Source organism: Pleurodeles waltl, chromosome 11 (assembly GCF_031143425.1).
Source record: "Pleurodeles waltl isolate 20211129_DDA chromosome 11, aPleWal1.hap1.20221129, whole genome shotgun sequence".
Classification (NCBI taxonomy): Eukaryota; Metazoa; Chordata; class Amphibia; order Caudata; family Salamandridae; genus Pleurodeles; species Pleurodeles waltl.
The window spans coordinates 808,664,588-808,686,053 of record NC_090450.1 but is presented as its reverse complement, the minus strand read 5'-3'; the positions used below and the strand labels follow the sequence as shown (position 1 = coordinate 808,686,053).

The 21,466-nt window shown below is 43.4% G+C and overlaps 1 protein-coding gene across 2 annotated transcripts in view; it reads right to left on the bottom strand.

Annotated features, from left to right (window-relative positions):
* The window catches only part of NF2 (NF2, moesin-ezrin-radixin like (MERLIN) tumor suppressor), a 468,843-nt gene that overhangs the window by 34,763 nt on the left and 412,614 nt on the right, over window positions 1-21,466 (bottom strand). The gene's annotated exons all lie outside the window — the stretch shown is intronic.

Here is a 21,466-nt window from a genome sequence, read left to right as displayed (position 1 = left end):
AGGTGGGTCGCAATTTGCGACCCCCTCGCGAATGGTGGCCTGCTGGAGACAGCAGACCACCATGTCTGTGACTGCTTTTCAATAAAGCAGTTTTTTTTGTTTGTTTTTTTTGTTTGTTTTCTTTAAAGGAAAATGAGATGCATAACAAAAACGAAAAATGAAACTTTTTCGTTTCATTTTTTCAGAGCAGGCAGTGGTCCGCAGGACCACTGCCTGCTCTGAAAAAATGTTTACAGTGACATTCACAATGGGGAAGGGGTCCCATGGGGATCCCTTCCCTTTTGCGAAAGTGTTAGCACCCATTTGAAATGGGTGCAAACTGCGATTGGTTTGCGCCCGCGTTCGCGGTCACAAAACAATCCTACATTGCACTGCGAGTTGCAATTAGGAAGGGAATACCCCTTACCAATTGCGAGTCGCAAACCCGTTTTGTGATTCGGTAACCAGGTTACTGAATCGCAAAACTGGGTTTGTGTATCGCAATGTGCTTTTTGCATGTCGCAAACAGCGAAAGTCGCTGTTTGCGACATGCAAAAAGCTACCTACATGTGGGTCTTGGTCCCTAATTAGGTCTGGTGTTAACAAAGACATTTTGTTTTTATTAAACTTCTATTTCTCTCTCTTTCGGCTGGCTTAACTGTGAGCGATCACATTCTGCTCTTCCACAAGGAGCATATTGCCACACAAAGTAGTTTTGTTCAGTGTCAGGAACTACAGTGGCAATCAGTGACGTAACAAAACTGGAGGGTGCCCCTTTGCAAAGAACATGGAGGAGCCCCCTCTCCAGACTCACTCAGGGCAGGTGCTGTGCTGGAGGGGCCCCCTGGAGGGTGGCTGCGGGGCCTTTGTTATGCCGCTGGTGGCAACGTGTGCTTTAAGAGTTCAAAAAAAATTTGGGGGGTTTTTGCCAATGTTTGTTACAATGTTGAGGGCCTGGTAGCTCCCACAAGAATAAAGTGTTACAAAAGCCATGTCAAAACAAGACACGCATTGATGAAACTAAAAGACTTATAAAAATATGTCAGATCAGTTGGCTTTGTCAGTGTTTGTTTATTTTCATGCTTCCCATAATCGTGTTGAAAATGGTTACACTGATTTTCCATTAGAAATATTTTTGGGAAATACTAGCATGCATCAACATATTTTACTAAATGACACTTCATTTGCATATAATCAGAGAGCATTCTGGGAGCATTATACTTAGCCTCTTAGCCTAAACTTTTCAAACATGTGTGTACACGTTTTTTTTTTTTTTGTACTGGAACCAACGTCAGTAGTGAAGTGTGACCTTAAAACATTTATTTACAGCACTCACCCTAATAATGAAGGCTTTCAAATAATGAACCATATATACAAGTTCGAACAGCATTATCTTTTGGAAACACATGACCTCAACTGCAGAGAATTCCACTCTCTGTAAACAAGCAACCAAAGGGTTTGTGCTGCAGGGGGTTGGGCCTACTTGTCCCAAGGACAAAGTAAACATAAAAACTTGTTGCCCTTGACCCCAAACAAGATGTCCCGGGCGATAGGAATTCCACATCCCTGCATAATGTTGGCTCCTTTAAGCCTGCACATTTTGAATGGTGCCTCACACAGGCTTTTGTGAGGACCGGTGGCAGCCAGGAAGAGGATTTTTATATGCCCACCTCAAAGCATGCCTGCTGGCTTGTTGCTATTCTTTCCGAGACAATGAATGAGCCAGAATGTTTTGTACTTAAAGTCTATAAGGCTACATCAGCTGCTGTAACAAAACAAGTATTGGCAAAGAAGAATAAGTTAGAGCTATTAGTGTTGTAAATTCCTAACTGGTCTTTTCTTGCCACATAAACTGAAAATGAAAAGTAAAACAGCTGACATAAGTGAGCATATTCAAAGCGCCACAGCCGCCATGAGCGTGAGCACGAAGGAGACACACAAAAGGAAAACAGTTTGCTCATGGTCAAACGTATCGGCAAAAGTGCAAATTATCCATGTAACAGGATCGATGGCCAGGGCAGTAAACAACCTGCCCCAATGAGGGGCAAATCTGAAGCATTTACTAATGATAACAAAGGATTTTTTAAAGGCAAGCCCATGAACGAGTGATAGTGATGGGCATGTTTGAAAGACAACAGATAGATTACAACAGGCCAAAGCGCTTGTGCACTCGACTTTAAAATAAAAAAAAAAGCAACCCAATTTTCTATAGCCTTATCTTTCAAGTATTCACTTGCAATGTTGAACTGAGTGCACAGCAGTGATCAGCTGGAAAGGTCGGTGTCGATACCACAGAATGTATGCTTCAGTAGAGTCTGGCCTACATGTGCACATCTGTCCCTAACATCCACATTTCGTCAGGAATTACCAAATGCGATAATCAAGCATCATGTACCCTTCAAATATTGGTCCATGCTATGTGCTAGCACAAAGCAAAGTGCTTGTTAACACAGATTCTGAAAGAATGCTACTTATAAAACAGATGGCATTGGGCATTCAATACCAGTTACGGAATCAACTTTAAGTATTTAAGCCACCTAGCAACACAGAATAAAAAGATAGACACTTCAAAGATGAAAGTGTTGACCATGCTTATTTTCTTGCAAAAACAAGTGGCAAAAAAAATACAACTTTCAATCACTAATTTTAAGTTACCACTATGTACAGGTTTGTCAGGTATCCGGGTTCAATCTAACACAACACTTACTTTAATAAATGGCATTATACTACTAGCCAAAGGCCATTTTCTCTGAAATCCTTCAGTAAAAAGGATCATCCTCTAGGATATGTCAAGGATCATCAAATATCTCAAAGACAAAGCTTCAACACAGATATCAAAAAGCCCCAATGGACATAAGTAAAACCGTTGCACGAGAACGAACACGGTAAAAAAATAAAGTTTTGTACCTTTGACAGTGTTCGTTCTGATGGTTACCTTGCTTATTCAAGCCACAGTGGGACTACAAAATAATCCCAAGGACACAAAGGGAGACTAACAGACGAAAAAGAACATGGAGAGGAATTAGTTCCCAACAAATTTACTTAGAGCTCTCACATTATCTGTTCAAAAAGAACTCAATGCCAGATCCTCCCCACTCCCATGCTTGGCAGTCCAGTATGGAAAATAACTAAGCTTTTAAATGGTTGGAGTCCTGTGTCCATCATAGAGACACCTTCAGATACGACTAACTGAATAACTGGGTCACATGCCGTGACTAATAACTTATCTATAGCCACTGCAATCGTTGTATGCTTAACTTGTGCTAACAGTGAGAATAAGGCCTTCAGTCCTAACACCCAAGTGAAAGTGTGGTGTAGTCTCAGTGTAGGGAAGTGTCCCCCTTTAACATGGTCACTTCCACTTTTTGCGTGGCAAATTCTGCAGTTTTGACTGAAAGTGCACTGCGTTCCTGCTAACTAGGACCCCAGTGCCAGATCTCTTTCCCTGAAACTCTACATTTGTTCCCCCACTGACAATAGCTTTGGCATCCCTGTAAGTCACTAGTATATAATGGAACCCCCCAGGTACCTAGGGCATGGATACCAAAGAGGGTCCCCAAGGGCTGCAGCATGTATTGTGCCAGTCTTAGGGACTCCTCACCTACTCATGCAGACTGCCACTACAGGTTGTGTGTCTTGGTGCTGCTAAAAATGAAACCACAACATACTAACATTGCAAGCAATATATGTAAACCACCCCTACAGCAGGCATTCCAGCCCTAAGGCAGGGTTCATTATATTACATGTGTGGACATATCTGCAAGAGCAGGGGTGCCCCTGCTATGTCTTTGTCGCTCTTAGACATAGTAAGTGATCAGGGAAGCCATTTTAAGTACATGTGCTGGACACTGGTCAATAAGGGTTTTGCAGCTCCTTTTAGTTTCACTTAAAATAGGGGTGTTTGGTATCAAACATCTCGTATTAATAACTCCACACTGACTCCAGCGATGGATTTATTACCATGCACCCAGAGAGCACCTTAGAGGTGCCCAAATAAAACCTATCAACTGGTGGTGTGCTAGCTGGCTAATTTCAGCCTGCTGGCCACCAACAGACATGTTTCTGATCCCCAAGGGTGACAGCCTCTCATGGACGTCTCTTCACCAAAATGCCAGGAGTGGCGAAAGTGACATCACAAACCTTTCGACCTCCACTTTCACTCACAAACACATACTTATATACACACACACAAATTCATACTTACATACACTCTTTCACATAAACACACTCTCACCCGCAAACACGCTCACAACATACATTTAAAACATTTTCATTTACCTCAGCAGCCATCGAAATGTATATTCCATCTAATTGTGCCCCATTTTTATTACAATAATAGTGAAGATTATGCAATTATTCACTACTAGTGTAAAAAAAAACTGAAAGAAAACAACGAGAATGGAGCCCCAGCTGCCGTCCATAATGACGAGCTGCCACTGTGTTCCTGGCATTGAATTTGCCACCTCTGAGGCCAGGGGTCACAATGGCGATCCCTAAACGACGTCCACAGAGCCTCCGCTCTCAGGGGACAGGAACAAAGCCTGCACTGGCAGGGTTGTTAACACACCCCTCCCAACAGGATGGCCTGCAAATCTGCATTCCAAAGCAGGGGGCTTCAGATAAGCCCACTGCCCTTGTTATGCAGATCTGCCTTCCCTCAGAAGGGAAATGCCAAACCCCCTGCCTGAGGGCCCATTTGGCACCTGGACCGAAGGCAAAATTAGTAGTCAGGAAGGCGTGTCCACTCTCAGGTCAGTTCCACCCCTAAGGTGAGCTGCCTGATGTGGACACAAAAGATCAAAGTCTTCCATCTTGGTGATGGCAGAACTAGGAACTCTGGTAAGGGACCCACTTCTTACAGGAAGTTGTCATATGGGGGGTGTAGTGATCCCAGGGGTAAGTAGCCCACTGGCTACTGCCCTACACTCCCCTAATGCCTCTAAATTCAGTATTTAGGGGAGCCCTTGGCACCAGAAAATCAGATCCTGCAGACCTGAAGAAAAATGACACTCCAGAAGTGCAAAAGCAAGAACTGAAGACCAGTGACCGACTCAGCGCCAACCTTGCCAGCCTGCCTGCTGACCTCAACCATCCAAAGCCAAAGATGCCTTGTCCTGCAGGTGCTTGTGCCTCAAAATAAACCAGAAGGACTGCCAGCCTTCACCCAAGATCCGGGAACTCCTCCCCTGCATCTTGCAGGCACTCCTAGAAACAGCTTCCTGAATGCCAAAACCCACATCGGACAGCGTCACTACACTTGTGCCTCCAAGCCCGAGGTGAAGTGGGCCAATGGGTGCCAGCGTGGTCCCCAGACCCTACGGAGACGAAGTCCATCATGGGTCTTCCCACTGCGACCTTCAAGCAGACAACCTGCAGCCTCTTTCTGCAGGCCCCCCTCTACTGCGACCATTTCCAGTGACAGAAACCTGACAGTCCAATGCAACTCTGCACCCAGACACCCTGGACTGAAGAGAAGAGGACCACCAGTGTCTCTACATCCTAAGCCCATGTGCTGGCTCTGTCAGACTGGACCCTCCAGGCCACGCCTGCAGCCTCTTTCTGCAGGCTCCCTCCACTTTAACTGGTGGCAGAAACCCAACAGTTCTAGATACCTCTGCACCCAACCGCCCCAGACCGAAGAGAACAGGACCACTAGGGTCCCTACATCCCAGAGCATAGAAAGAACTGAACCGCCCTATTGGTTCACCCAGACTGGTCCACCAGTCCCTACCTGCAGCACCTTTGTGACTGGAGCTATCCCCATCGACTTCACAGGGCAACTGATGCTGAACTGCACCCGGATGCCCCAGTGTTGCCCGAGATGACCTGCTGGTGTGGCCTAGGACTCTGCCACATACTCACCTTAAGTGTGGAAGATTTGTCCTGTAAGTTGCTGTTGAGTACCAGTTTGCCGTATCTTTTCTCTCCTATAGGGTAACATTGTAGCTTCAGAAAACTGCACTGTTGACTTTTCAAACTGGTAAAGATTTTTCTTGCAAAATGTATTTACCTGATCGTACTGATTCTGGTACCTAGATATATATAAAGATACCTATTTTGATAAGTTGGTGTGGATCTCGTTATTGAGCTTGATCTCCCTACCCCCTAAAGGAGCCCTTGGGATTGCTAAAGCAAGCCCCTGTCCATTAATAAGGGAACCCCTAGACACTCTGCACAGTATTTCTCATTTTTATATATCATATAAAGAGCCAGCTTCCTACACTCATCTTCGTTTGGCAAACAGGAATCCGCTCCTTTATGCACAAGTAAAGGTAACCTGCACTAGAATCCTCCAACACCTCCCTTAAAGTTGGTCAGATTTCACTTTATCTAATTCATTGACTTTTTGCAGCCTTGTGAAGTGAAGGCTAACACCCCTTCAAAGGAGGCTTTTCTTCCAGAGAGTAATCGTCCAGGTGAGTATAAACCTACATCCCCTTAAGTCTTACAGCAGATACTGACATTCATTTGGAGAACCCAAGAAGTGTCTTATTTGGCTGAATATTGGCACCTTAAATTGATAACGTGAGCTGGTATAATACAGACATGAAAATATGCATCCCATGCAAGGGAAGCTCTACTGTTATGCCTCTCCCAGTCCAATAAATAAATATACCTCTTTTACCCTCGTGTGTGGCTTGTACTTTTACACTGTCTCTTTAAAGCGTCACCCAAATCTCTGCCTACTAGGAGAAACAGCAGCCTGAACCTTTGCTGTGCAGAACAGCTTACTACTTGCCAACAGTCCCAGAGATGAACCAATTGGTCTCACCAGCTCAATCACAGGCACTTTCAAATCCAGAGTAATACAATCGCGTCTATGAAGAACATCAAATTAAGCACGGTCATTGGAAGGAGCAATGCATGCTTAGGCATGTCAAAGCATGCAAATGTTCTTCCTGCCAATGCTCAACATACTGGTGTCTTGTCTCAAAAAAACTGAAGCCACCAGAAATTAAATCTATTGAGAAGTCAACCTCAAGAATTTATCTGGTGCAGTAAAAAAATCAGCCATCTTGTTTGACACGGGCCCTACATCTTGCCAGAGACATTAAGTGGCACATGCGGGCTAAGTAACAGATAGAAAAAAAGTTTCTGTATCTAGCTTGACCAATTCACAGACATGGAATGTGCAGTGCTAAAAGTACCCGTGCTAGTTTTCTTAACTGTTTAGCACCTTATGTCTCACAGCTGGGAAGAACTTCTATGAGAATGTGCTGAAGCAGCTTTCTGAACTTTCAGAGCTCAAGGACCAAGAACAGGATACTCCCTCCATCCTGAGGCTTTAGCTCCTTACAGTAATAGTCAGCTCAGTCCATTTTTGTGATAAGTAAGTGTGATATCTCGTTTGAGGGATTTGTAAAAGCAAGAGGCCTTCAAACTTTAACTTTAAAAATGTCTTTTTTTTCTAGATCCATCCCCCTTGGTTTTTCTATCTTGATTTAAACATTACAGAACATATTGCTCCCTTTTTCTTCCTGGCTCCTTTCACTTGTGTTTAAAATGTTTAAAGTAGTCATATCAGGTGGGAAAATTGGGTCTCCTACTATGATCCACGGAGTCATAACTTTTCATCTTCAGTAAGGTCTGTCCTAGCTTTTCGGCTGTGGAAGCACTAATGGATTTCAGACACAGATGAGAGACTGAAGGATGCACCGGATGCGCTTGTAGCTGCTTTGGAAGGAGAAACAACTTGAGTATAACATTTTAAGATGAATCAGCTATCAAGCATGCCATTAATTTTTCTGTTGTTTCTCTCACACAGAAATGAATGCTAAAAGTAACGGTTAACGTGAATGATTGCAAAAAATGGGTAATATGACAAACATCTTTTTAAATTGATAAGTATCGTGTGTGCTAATGAAGTAAAATTCTGAAACAAACACAGGATCAGGTATCTCCTGGTTTAAAAGAAGCTTTGAATTAACATAGCAGAAAATTAGAGGAGTTTTTTTATTTTTTTTATATATTATAGAAGCAGACTGTAAAGCGCTGCTACGAATAGTCTGAAGTTCACTAATTCTTCACTCTAGAGTGAAGGTCAGTAGAAATGTGTTTTTCTGATCACAGTACATTGGTTCAAAATGGTTTTAAATGAATGCATTAAAAATAACAAATTATGTCAAGCACCAAACACGTTTTCATGTTAGGAGAAGTAAAGAAATGCCTCTTTTTTTATGGTCGCCCTCCCAGTGTTTGGGCTGATGCTTCTAGTTTTGACCTTGAGAGTTAGTGCCCTGACCCTAAAACATGTATGTTACATTGGTTATACCCAACTGGACTGGCATAGCCTACATTACCCATACCTATAAGACCTTAGCATATGGTACTTCCCTTTGCAATATATGCAAGTGACTCCTATGCTGGGCCTACCGAGGCCCAGGGCAAGGTGCAGCATATTTCACAGGCAGAACATATAGTTCACGTGTTCTGGCCGTAAAAACGTGAAACTGCTGTTTTTACTGTGAAAAGACTTGGTCACCCCATTGGAGAGTACAGGGCTATGTGCTGACCCCCCAGCTGTGCAACCAAAGTTGCTATTCCAAGAAACTACTCATTACATAAAGTATCAATTGATGTCCAAGTCAAAATTAATGTAACATGTTGGAGTATGCAGCTTTTACAAAGTTTCCACTTTGTTGCCTTTAGTCTTCTGTGCCCTTAATGCCTCCACAAGGAGCCTGTCCCAGAGACAGCTTTCTGCTCACTTGGGAGACGTCTACTAGGAAGGGAGAATCCCAGGAAAGGAGACAATGGAAGCCTGCACTTCCCTCCTGCAGGAAGCCACACAGGTGTTGGCCAAAAAAGGTGAGCTTCAAAGGAGTAGCCGCCTTTGAAGGTCAAATGGGTCACACTTGAGAGAAGGGCTGCTCCATTGTTTAGATAGACAGGCTGAAACTAAGGACAGGTAGGGGTAAACCACTGTGTTTCCAGGGGCGTGTAGCCCCTTTGTAGTTACACTTATCAGATGGGTTAGAGAGCTCTGGATGCCGAGAGAGGGGGTTCTGCCACGTTGGGAGTGAGCCAAATGGTGCATCTTGGGTTAGCCAGATGCCACATTTCCCAGGAAGCGGTCATCTGGAGTAAAGGAACCATGTAGCCTGTTAGCTACTGACCACATCATCTACCCTGTAGGCACTTTCTGAGCATAAAATGGCACCCCTGGCATCCAGAATTCATAGTTCAACTGGACAGGAAAAAGCAGCAAAGAAGGACTGCCCTGCTGCACCAAAGAGATGCTAGACTGGCGTGGACTGCACCTGAGGAACCTGGTGGCTGGCAAAGTGGAAGGAACTGTGTCTGCTGTGTCCTGCTCATGGAGAAGTCCTCTTCGGAGACCAACTGAAGCAGGAGACTCCAAGGGTCAGTTGACTGACCTCCTGTTCATCGCACAGGGCAATAAACAGCTGAAGAAGCCTGCTGGGCCAGACCCGGAAAAGTTGTCAAATTGCAACTTGCTCACACAGAAGATGAGCCTTTGACTGCGATACCAGTCGATTGGTAGTCTGGTGGATATTAAACTGCTGCTAGGACCGAGGGGACTTCAAGGGACATCCACCCCATGGCCAGGACTGTCTCCACCCCTCTGTGGATCAAGGAATGACCGCAGGAAGACCCCTATCGATGGCATCGCCTCCACAGCCCCTTTGAGCATCTTCAGCATCCTGAATACCTTGCATCATGGCCAATCTCATAGGAACCTACAGCAAAAGATGCAAGTGCCTGGAACTAACTTAAGACTGCTTCACCTGCTGAGGTACATTTTTCTGGGAACCTTCTTGGCCCCCCGAAAGGCTCTCTGTTGGAATGGGTGGCTTAAAGTAACTCTGACTGCAATACAACTTGCCAATTTATTTGTTCAAAAAGTTTCCAAGTGTCAAAATCATTGAATTTGTCAATCCTTGTGCTCACTTGAGTAAAACGTGCATATTTAATGTACCTTGGAGCACTCGATATCTCTAGAACCCTTCAGTGGATTTTTTGTTGTTGTGGTGTCTAAAAATACATATAAATATAGTCAATTTTTATAAATTGGTGTTGGATTTCTTTGGTGTCTAAGCTATTTCTTCAATAGTTTTGGTGCTGTTTAAAAGTTTTAGACTTGTTCCTTTGTATAAACCTTGCTGCTCAGAGCCACAGCTACCCAGGTTTGATCTAGAGGATTTAACAAACAAAACCTAAATGGGTTGTTAAGTGTCTTACATCGTGAGATTGCACAACATAACCATATAATAAACACCATTTCCCCACAGTAGGGAATAACCTGTTTAGGCTGCTGAACTGCTTTAATGGGAAAAGAAAAAGTAGATCAGGGACTATATTATGCATACAGCACACTTTCCTTCTTTGAACCATGGTGTACTTTTCAAAAGTTGCATGGGGCGCAAACAGGGACAGTGCGCCTTATTACAAGGAATGTGCCGCCCCCAGGGCAGCTATGAACTTGCACATTCAAGTGAACTATGAAGCATCTGCTTCAAAGTCACTCCGTGTTTCACAGTGGACATGCAACCTGAACTTTGCAGAGAGGGAGAGATCCCCTTGCAGGTAGGTGCAGTGAGCGAATGCACCAGCCGCCAGAGGGATGTCTGGGGTGTCCATGGGGCCCACTTTCTCCCCTCCAGAGGGCTTCTTTTAGTAGGCGCACTGAAAGTGCATCTCCCTTTTGTGGTGCACATTTAGTGTGCCTCCTAAGGGCATGTTTGTCTCTACATCCAAATCCCTGATATTGCGCAGGCGAAGAAGCAAAGTGATTCTCTTATTTGCAAGGGGCCACACCCCATGTGAGTGGGGGAACACCTTCTCATGATAGCACTGGGGCTACATGTGCGCCAGTGCTATGACAATTAAAGAAGGGGCAGCAGAAGCGTCTGCGGTCCCTTCTGTAATACCAAAGTGCCCTTGGACACACAAAGCAGGCTTCCATGCCTGTTGTGCCCCCCACCACCACCTCAAGGGCACTTGTGTAATACAGCTCCAGATGTACTACTTTAGTAACGGAAACCAAACAGCCTTTGCAGGATTTACCCAAGGTGATTTACAAAAAAAAAAACATTAATGTCATATATGGCTTTCTGGAATATGGGTTTCTGGCTGTTTAAGTTTTAGTGCAGTTTTCCTCAGAGAACTTGAGACCAGACACTCAAGCTCAGCAATCTAAGAGAGACAAAGCATTCAGCCATTTTTTTGTAACAACAGATCCTCTCTAATGGAGAGCAACTAATTAGGGCTCTACAAGGCAGGCCAGATCCCAAAACTAAATGTAATTTGGTTGACAGGAAAATCAACTTGTCAGTGTAACCTACAGAACTTGCTGAAAACTTTGTGAATTAGAGTAATAAGCAGAAGCAGTGTCGCCCCTTGTCTCACCATTAAAGGATTGTATCTGGGATAGAACCAACGCACGTTCATCCAAGATGCAGAACTGGGGCATTGTAAAGACTCCAGAGTTGCAAAGAGCTGTCTAAAATCACTCATTTATGGAGAGTACATTTGGTAATTTCTGGATGCAGAGGTTACTTGTGGTAAATCAAATGCAATCTCCTCATTCTGCTAAATTTTTGGTTGCGCTTGCCACCTCCAGAAATTACGGAGAGACAAAACATTTTCTGAATCACCCGAGGGGAATACATGAGCCCCAGAGAAATACAAAACATAATTTGCTTCTTACCAGTGGTCAGTGTTTCTGAACAGTCCTCATGTGCAATGGCCACTGAATGTGATTCCCTGAAGCCTCTGAAGTTCTGGGAGTTAAACTTATTTCATCCAAGAAACTACAAAGCACTAGATTCTAAAAGACTGAAAAAAGCATAAAACTAAGAAAAAGAAAACAAATAGTTTGGAATTTTATTTCCACCCAAAAGTATTTTTTTTTACAATGTTCACTAACATTTCCAGTAGTAAGCCTGGAAAGCTGTGCCAAGTGAAGGTTTACGGGCACATTACTAGAAATGTTATAGGACTCTTCCTACTGTGTCCTGTTCCTTCTGTGTAGAGTTGAAATAGCGTAGAAGTCAGCACAAGCCAGTACCACATGCATGGTATGAAACTGGTGTTCTTACCCTTGTCTCAGGCAGGGCTACCCAGGTGGAGAGCCAGAGGCTCTGCCTCAAGAGCATATCAAAACACAGAAGTATAAAGTACAAAAATGTAAACTCGAAAATAAGGACATGCAAAAATATCTGCTTCAAACATTTTTCTGCATTTAACACCATCATCCCCAAAGGCTATAGACAAGTCAAGTAAAGTGGAACCAGAAAAGCACCCACTGTTGAGGCTGATTCTGGGATCTTTCAAAGCAGACAAAAGTGCTGCCTCCAAGCCATAATAGGTCAAGAGCCAGTGAATGCACAGTGCTCTTGATAACTAGACAGAAACACAACTAGCATCCATAACAGATCTACACACAAGAAATGTCCGTTCACAAACTTTATGAGTGGCTACTGGAAGCTTTTGATATCCTAATGCCACTAAGAATAGCAAAAAAGTACTAAAGAAAACAAGCACCTTGGATAAATACAGAACTGAAAAAGAGGAAACAACTAATTACAAAGCTCCAAAGCACCTGGTTAAAAAATAAACAGCAATCAAAACAAATTTCACTTTCAGAAACTCAACAGAATATACAAGTCAACAATCAAAAAAGCTAAAAAATGTCCTATCAGAGAGAAATCAAAATGTTAAGTGTGCAAATTTCGTAAACATAAATGCACACAAGGAACTTATTCCATTACACAATAACTCACTGACAAACTGACAAATCATTACAAAACCAAAGCAAACACGTTGGACTCGTATTTAAAACAAGGGAAAACCACCAGCACCAACTCATTTCCAATAATCCTCTCCAAGATTAGGCTAACCCAGCCTCTGCATACCTTCAAAACAACAAAGCCAGTAGGCCAGCCGGATGCCTTTCTGACCCTTGTCCACCTCAAATCTTCAAGAATATTCGTTTAACTACCACAGCTGCCACTCCAGTAAGAAGAATCATCAATAATTCTTTAACTATAGGAATCTTTCCTAAAGACCTAAAAAGGCATGCATATACCATTATTAAAGAAAGCAAACCTGAATGCGTATGACCGATCAACAACAATAGACCGATTACAAATGGACCTTTCCTGGGCAAACTGACAGAAAAAGCATCATTCACCCAGATGTCACAATTCATTGAAGATAACTCAATACTCTCAGACTACCAAACAGGATTCCACCCAGGAAGAGAAACAGAATCTACCCCCCATCGCGATCTGGGATGACCTTAAAAACACAGTATAATGGGGTTGGCAGCACTTCTTCTCTTGAACCTCTCAGCTGCCTTCGACACAGTTGACCATAACACTCTTAACACTCTAATACAAAAACTCTAGGAAGCCAGCATAGAAGGGACTGCTCAACTGGATCACATCCTACCTTCAAAATGGAACAAATGTCATCCAAATTCTCTCTTTCTCCTCCAAACCATACTTCACAAAAGCAGGGGTCCCTCTAAGCTCTATCATCTCACCCATGCTTCTCAACATTCACATGAAGTCATCACCGGCAATGGTCAATGAATTTCACCTCACATGCCATAACTATGCAGATGGCCCACATATACTCCTCACACTGAAAAGCTGCAAATACATTGGAAACTCCACAATCTTCAGCTGCCTCAGAGTCGTTGATCAGTGGATGACATAGAGCCATCTCAAATTGAATGCTTCCAAAACTGAAATCATATATGGTGAAGGCAAAAATTATGACTCACTCTGCACTGGGCCTGACAATCTGGGACCACCTTCCAAGGTATCTAAGGAAGTAAGAAACATTGAAATTACTCTGGACTCCAAGTTATGAATGAATGCCTAAGTGGACAAATTAGCAAGATCAAGCTTCATTACTATGACTACTCTGCAACGTATCTTCCCCCACCTGGGATTTCCACACAAGGTCTAAGTCACTATCTCTCTATTACTGTCTAAACCGGATTAAGCCAATGGTCTGTACCACAGATCATCTTTGTCAACTATGAAAAGCCTACAACAGATTTAGAACTCTACTGCCACATTACTCCTACATGTAAACCCACAAGCTCACATCTCCCTTGCCTTGAGGGCCCTACGTTAGTTATCGGATGCTGGAAGATCTACTTTCAAGCTGATTTGTATCACCCACAAAGCAATACACGAATCAGGACTGCTTTATCAGGAATAAAATTACCAACAACATTCAACAAAGAAACCTTCGCTCCAGACTGGCATCATACCTCGAAACCCCACCATACAGAAAACAAATCGTAGTTGGTTCATCTTTCTCTGTTCAAGCAGCCAAACTATGGAATTCATTACCAAAAAATATAAGACCCACGGATAGCTATCTTATCTTCAGAAGATTACTCAAGAGTTGGCTCTTTCCTAAAATAACTACCATACTCAGACACTACCCTACAGCATATCCCTGTATATATAAACATTTATAATGTGATTATAAGTATGCTTTAGGTATGTGTCTTTCTTTGTATTAAAATATACAATAACTATGGCTTTTAAAATATATAGATATTTAGGTTTGCATGACAAGGAAAATGTCACTTACCCAGTGTACATCTGTTCGTGGCATGTGTAGCTGCAGATTCACATGAGGTGCACATCCCGCCATCTAGTGTTGGGCTCGGAGTGTTACAAGTTGTTTTTTTCGAAGAAGTCTTTTTTCGAGTCACGAGATCGAGGGACTCCTCCCCTTTCGGCTCCATTGCGCATGGGCGTCGACTCCATCTTAGATTGTTTTCCCCGCAGAGGGTGAGGTAGGAGTTGTGTATATAGTAATAGTGCCCATGCAATGGAGTAAATATGTATGTACATAATGTGTTTATAAGTAATATATTTACAAATTTACAAATGTACAAGTTACATTTTTTCTCAACTTAAAACGGCTACAGGCTCCCGGGGAGGTGGGAGGGTGCATGTGAATCTGCAGCGTCTCATGCCACGGACAGATGTACACTGGGTAAGTGACATTTTCCGTTCGATGGCATGTGTAGCTGCAGATACACATGCTGTGTATAGACTAGTAAGCAGTTATCTCCCCAAAAGCGGTGGTTCAGCCTGTAGGAGTTGAAGTTGTTTGAAATAAAGTCCGTAATACTGCTTGTCCTACTGTGGCTTGCTGTGTTGTTAACACATCCACGCAGTAATGTTTGGTAAATGTATGAGGCGTAGACCATGTGGCTGCCTTACATATTTCAGTCATTGGTATGTTTCCGAGAAAGGCCATGGTAGCACCTTTCTTTCTAGTTGAGTGTGCCTTTGGTGTAATAGGCAGTTCTCTTTTTGCTTTTATATAACAGGTTTGAATACATTTAACTATCCATCTGGCAATGCCTTGTTTGGATATTGGATTCCCTGTATGAGGTTTTTGGAATGCAACGAACAATTGTTTTGTTTTGTGAATTTGTTTTGTTCTATCTATGTAGTACATTAGTGCCGTTTTAATGTCTAATGTATGTAATGCTCTCTCAGCTACCGAATCTGGTTCTGGAAAGAATACTGGGAGTTCCACTGTTTGATTTAAGTGGAACGTGATATGACTTTCGGTAAGAATTTAGGATTTGTTTGTAGAACTACTTTATGCTTATGTATCTGAATAAAGGGTTCTTGTATAGTAAATGCTTGTATTTCACTTACTCTTCTGAGAGATGTGATAGCTATCAGAAAAACTACTTTCCATGTTAAGTACTGTATGTCACATGAGTGCATGGGTTCAAAAGGTGGACCCATAAGTCGTGTTAAGACAATGTTGAGATTCCACGAAGGAACTGGTGGTGTTCTTGGTGGGATAATTCTTTTCAGACCCTCCATAAATGCTTTTATGACTGGGACCCTGAATAATGAAGTTGAGTGCGTAATTTGCAGATAAGCTGAAATTGCGGTGAGATGTATTTTAATGGATGAAAAAGATAACTTTGACTTTTGTAAGTGCATTAGGTAGCTGACGATATCTTTGGCAGATGCGTGTAATGGTTGAATTTGATTATTAGGGAAGTAATAAACAAATCTTTTCCACTTATTTGCGTAGCAATGTCTTGTGGTTGGTTTCCTAGCTTGTTTTATGACCTCCATACATTCCTGTGTAAGGTCTAGGTGCCCGAATTCTAAGACTTCAGGAGCCAAATTGCTAGATTCAGCGATGTTGGATTTGGGTGTCTGATCTGTTGTTTGTGTTGAGTTAACAGATCTGGTCTGTTTGGTAGCTTGATATGGGGCACTACTGAGAGGTCTAGTAGTGTTGTGTACCAAGGTTGTCTTGCCCAAGTTGGTGCTATTAGTATGAGTTTGAGTTTGTTTTGACTCAATTTGTTTACTAAATATGGAAGGAGTGGGAGAGGGGGAAAAGCGTATGCAAATATCCCTGACCAACTCATCCATAACGCATTGCCCTGAGAGTGAGCCTGTGGGTACCTGGATGCGAAGTTTTGGCATTTTGCGGTTTCTTTTGTTGCAAATAGGTCTATTTGCGGTGTTCCCCACCTTTGGAAGTAAGTTTTTAGTATTTGGGGATGAATTTCCCATTCGTGGACCTGTTGGTGATCCCGAGAGAGATTGTCTGCTAACTGGTTTTGAATTCCAGGTATGAACTGCGCTATTAGGTTAATGTGGTTGTGAATCGCCCAATGCCATATTTTCTGTGCCAGGAGACACAACTGTGTTGAGTGTGTTCCTCCCTGTTTGTTCAGATAATACATTGTTGTCATGTCCGTTTTGACAAAAATGTGTTTGTGGGTTATTATAGGTTGAAATGCTTTCAGCGCTAGAAATACTGCTAGTAGTTCTAAATGATTTATGTGAAACTGTCTCTGCTGAGTGTCCCATTGTCCTTGGATGCTGTGTTGGTTGAGGTGTGCTCCCCACCCTATCATGGAGGCATCCGTTGTTATTACGTATTGAGGCACTGGGTCTTGAAAAGGCCGCCCTTTGTTTAAATTTATAGTGTTCCACCATTGAAGCGAGGTGTATGTTTGGCGGTCTATCAACACTAGATCTTGAAGTTGACCCTGTGCCTGTGACCATTGTGATGCTAGGCACTGTTGCATGTGCAATCTTGCGTTTGGGACAATGGCTATGCATGAGGACATCATGCCTAGTAGTTTCATCACTAATTTTACCTGTATCTTTTGTTTTGAGTGCATGGCTTGTATTACGTTTTGAAATGCCTGTACACTTTGTGGACTTGGAGTGGCAATCCCTTTTGTTGTGTTGATTGTTGCTCCTAAGTATTGTTGTATTTGACACGGTTGTAGGTGAGGGAGAAACCTAGTTTGTGAAGGGTTTCTATGACATACTTTGTGTGTTGTGAACACCGTTGTTGCGTATTGGCTTTGATTAACCAATTGTCTAGGTACGGGAACACATGTATTTGCTGCCTTCTGATATGAGCAGCCACTACTGCCAGGCATTTTGTAAAAACTCTTGGCACTGTTGTTATCCCGAATGGCAACACTTTGAACTGGTAATGTACTCCTTGGAATACAATCCTTAAGTACTTTCTGTGGGAAGGATGTATAGGTTTATGGAAATATGCATCCTCTAGGTCTAGTGTTGTCATGTCGTCTTGTTGTTTGAGCAGTGGGATTACGTCTTGCAGTGTCACCATGTGAAAGTGATCTGATTTGATGTAGATGTTTAGTGTTCTGAGATCTAATATAGGTCTTAAGAGTTTTGTCTTTTTTGGGTATGAGAAAGTACAGGGAGTAAACTCCTGTTCCTTTTTGATGAATTGGTACTATCTCTATAGCATATTTTTGCAACAACGCTTGGACCTCCAGTTGTAAGAGTTCCATGTGTTGTTTGGACATGTTGTGTGTTTTCGGTGGGACACTTGGAGGGAATTGTAGAAATTCTATGCAATAACCATGCTGGATAATGGCTAGGACCCACGTGTCTTATTTCTTCCCAGTGTTTGTAGAACTTGGTTAGTCTCCCCCCCACTGGTGTTATGTGTTGGGGATTTGTGACGTTGAAGTCACTGTTTATTTTGTGGAGTTTTGGGACTCTGGAACTTCCCTCTACTCTTTGGGAACTGTCCCCCTCTATACTGTCCCCGAAAACGTCCCCGCTGATATTGACTTTGATAAGTGGGCCTTGTTTGTGAGGTTGAGGGTTCTGTGCTCTGTCCCCGAAACCCCCCTCGAAACTGTGATTTCCGAAAAGTGCCTCTGCTCTGTGGGGAGTAGAGTGCACCCATGGCTTTGGCCGTATCTGTGTCTTTTTTTAGTTTTTCGATAGCAGTGTCCACCTCCGGCCCAAACAACTGCTGTCCGTTAAATGGCATATTCAGCACGGCTTGTTGTATTTCCGGCTTGAATCCTGATGTACGCAGCCATGCGTGTCTCCGTATGGTCACTGCTGTATTTACAGTCCTAGCAGCTGTGTCCGCTGCATCCATTGCTGACCGTATCTGATTGTTTGAGATACTCTGTCCTTCCTCCACCACTTGTTGTCCTCTCTTTTGAAACTCTTTGGGCAGGTGTTCTATGAAATGTTGCATTTCGTCCCAATGAGCCCTATCATATCTAGCCAGCAAGGCCTGTGAGTTGGCAATGCGCCAATGGTTGGCTGCTTGTGCCGCAACCCTTTTCCCCGCAGCTTCGAACTTGCGACTCTCCTTGTCTGGAGGTGGTGCGTCTCCTGAGGTGTGTGAGTTCGCTCTCTTGCGAGCTGCCCCTACTACCACTGAGTCTGGTGTTAATTGCTGCGTGATGTACACAGGGTCTGTTGGTGGCGGCTTATACTTCTTCTCCACTCTTGGAGTAATGGCCCTGCCCTTCACAGGCTCCTGAAACACTTGTTTGGAGTGTTTCAGCATTCCCAGTAGCATAGGGAGACTCTGGTACTGGCTATGTGTGGACGATAGTGTGTTAAATAAAAAGTCATCCTCGATAGGTTCCGCATGCAGAGTGACATTATGAAACGCCGCTGCTCTTGACACCACCTGTGTGTAGGCTGTACTGTCCTCAGGTGGTGACGGTCTCACTGGATAACAGTCGGGACTGTTATCTGATACCGGCGCATCATAAAGATCCCATGTGTCGGGATCATCCTTACTCATTCCGGTATGAGTTGGGGACTGCATCATTGGTGGAGTGGCTACCGGTGATGGTTGTGGTGAGCGTTGTGGAGATGGTGGCGGGGTTACTTGTCTTGCCACCTTTGCCTGTGGCTGCTTGTCTTTCTCTTGGAAGGCAAGTTTTCTTTTCATTCGAATTGGGGGAAGAGTACTGATCTTCCCTGTGTCTTTTTTAATGTGGAGCCTTCTTTGAGTGTACTCTGGCTCTATTGTCTCTAGTTCCTGTCTGAATCTGTGTCCTTGCATTTGTGAGGACAGGCCCTGTTCCTCTGTGCAGGAACTTGATTTCGGTTCGAGGCCGGATGTTTCAGTATGGAAACTTTCTCAGCTGTCTTTTTCGGTTCCGACAACACTTTTTTGATCTTCGGCGTACTGATCTCTCGGTGCCGCCCTCTCGGTGCCGAGATTGCTCTGACCCGGTGTCTCGGGGTCGAGTCTGCTCTGTGCCGGTATCTCGACCGGAGTCGGATGACTTCGACACATGCGTGCCCTTTTTCGGTGCTGATGGTCGGTCACCTATTTTTCGGGTTAAGCCATGGCCTGCTGGCGGTGGCATCCCCTGGGCTTTAGTGGTTTTTCCGTGAGTTTTGTGTATCAACGTCTTACTCACGGTTTTCGGCGTCTGTTCGGGATCGACCTCGTCCGAGTCCTCGATGGAGAAGGTTTCTTCTTCCTCCTCCAAGTGTTTTTGTCCTGTCGGCGCCGACGCCATTTGTAGTCTTCTTGCTCTTCGGTCTCTTAACGTCTTCCTCGACCGAAACGCTCGACAGGCCTCACAGGTATCCTCTTTGTGTTCTGGAGACAAACACAAATTACAGACCAGATGCTGATCTGTATAAGGATACTTGTTGTGACATTCGGGGCAGAAGCGGAATGGGGTCCGTTCCATTAGCCTTGAAGACGCACGTGGCCGGGCCGACCAGGCCCCGCCGGGGAATCGAAAACCCCAAAGGGCCACCGGAGCTCTTCAAAATTCGGTGTCGATCTGTTGTAACTAACCCGATACCGAACGCAAACAATACCGTCAAATTTTCCGAGATTTTAACTAACTTTCCGAAACGCGGAGCGAAAAGGAACACGTCCGAACCCGATGGCGGAAAGAAAACAATCTAAGATGGAGTCAACGCCCATGCGCAATGGAGCCGAAAGGGGAGGAGTCCCTCGATCTCGTGACTCTTGTAACACTCCGAGCCCAACACTAGATGGCGGGATGTGCACAGCATGTGTATCTGCAGCTACACATGCCATCGAACATGTATATAGGTCACTGCATAGTTATCATATAAGTTATTTAATTACATGCTCACGGGTCTCTGTTTTATTCATCTATCACAATATGTAAATATTATCATCATAACTATTTTTTTCCACAGATGCTTCACTAATTGAATATTGAGGAAAATATAAAATTAAACAAATAGTTATAAAAATAAACAAATAAATTGGCTTTAAGTACAGCAATACTTAGAAGTCTGAGTTGATATAGTACATCTTTAAATCTCAATATATTATCTTCCTTATACATGTATATCCTTTTATGTAGATATGTATTTATATATTTATTACTTTTTCTTCTTCTTTAGGAGTAAACAATCCTTTGACTCTCTCCGAAGCACATCCTATACTTCTCTCAATATATCCTCTACCTCCACTCTCTGACTTATCCCATTCACTGCTTTGATCTCCAAAATAACCCTGTTTAGACACTTCCCTCATCTATCCCTTCTTGGTCACCCCAAACCTCATTTTACTACTATGATCTGTAAAACAACCCTTTCTAAATTTGTCCCTCATGTATGCCTCCTTTGACTCATCCCAAACCTTTTTTTTCCCTATGATCTCCCTCATCCCCTTCTAGAGATGCTTCCCTTCTCCATCTCCATCTCTCTTCTTACTTATTCCAAACGTCATCTTACTACTATGATATCCCAAATAACACCACTGAATCCCTGCAATAGTCTATTCAATCCAACTAAGAGACTTGATTGTCCACTGCTCAAATAAACTCATATTTCCCCACACTAACCCATCACTAATCCTTTTCGGTTCCGGAGTAGCGTACTACTCTTTGAAAAGAACTTCAACACCTTGTCAGGGATAGTAAGCGCTATATAAATACAATTACATGATGGTATTGTTCTTCCTTTTACAATGTGAACCCGTTTTATTTGGGCCTACCATCATTTCTGGAGGTGTAAAGCCAAATCCACTCAGACCCTATACTGCACAAGAAATGAAGTGTCCGCGTCAGAGTGGACGTTGATGTTCACCAGAAAACCAGCATGGCACTGAATCTTCAGGATGTTACTGGCAACCAAACAGCAGCCAAATGCCATAATAGGATTACATGTGAAATAATGGGCAGTTGGAGCTGCCATAA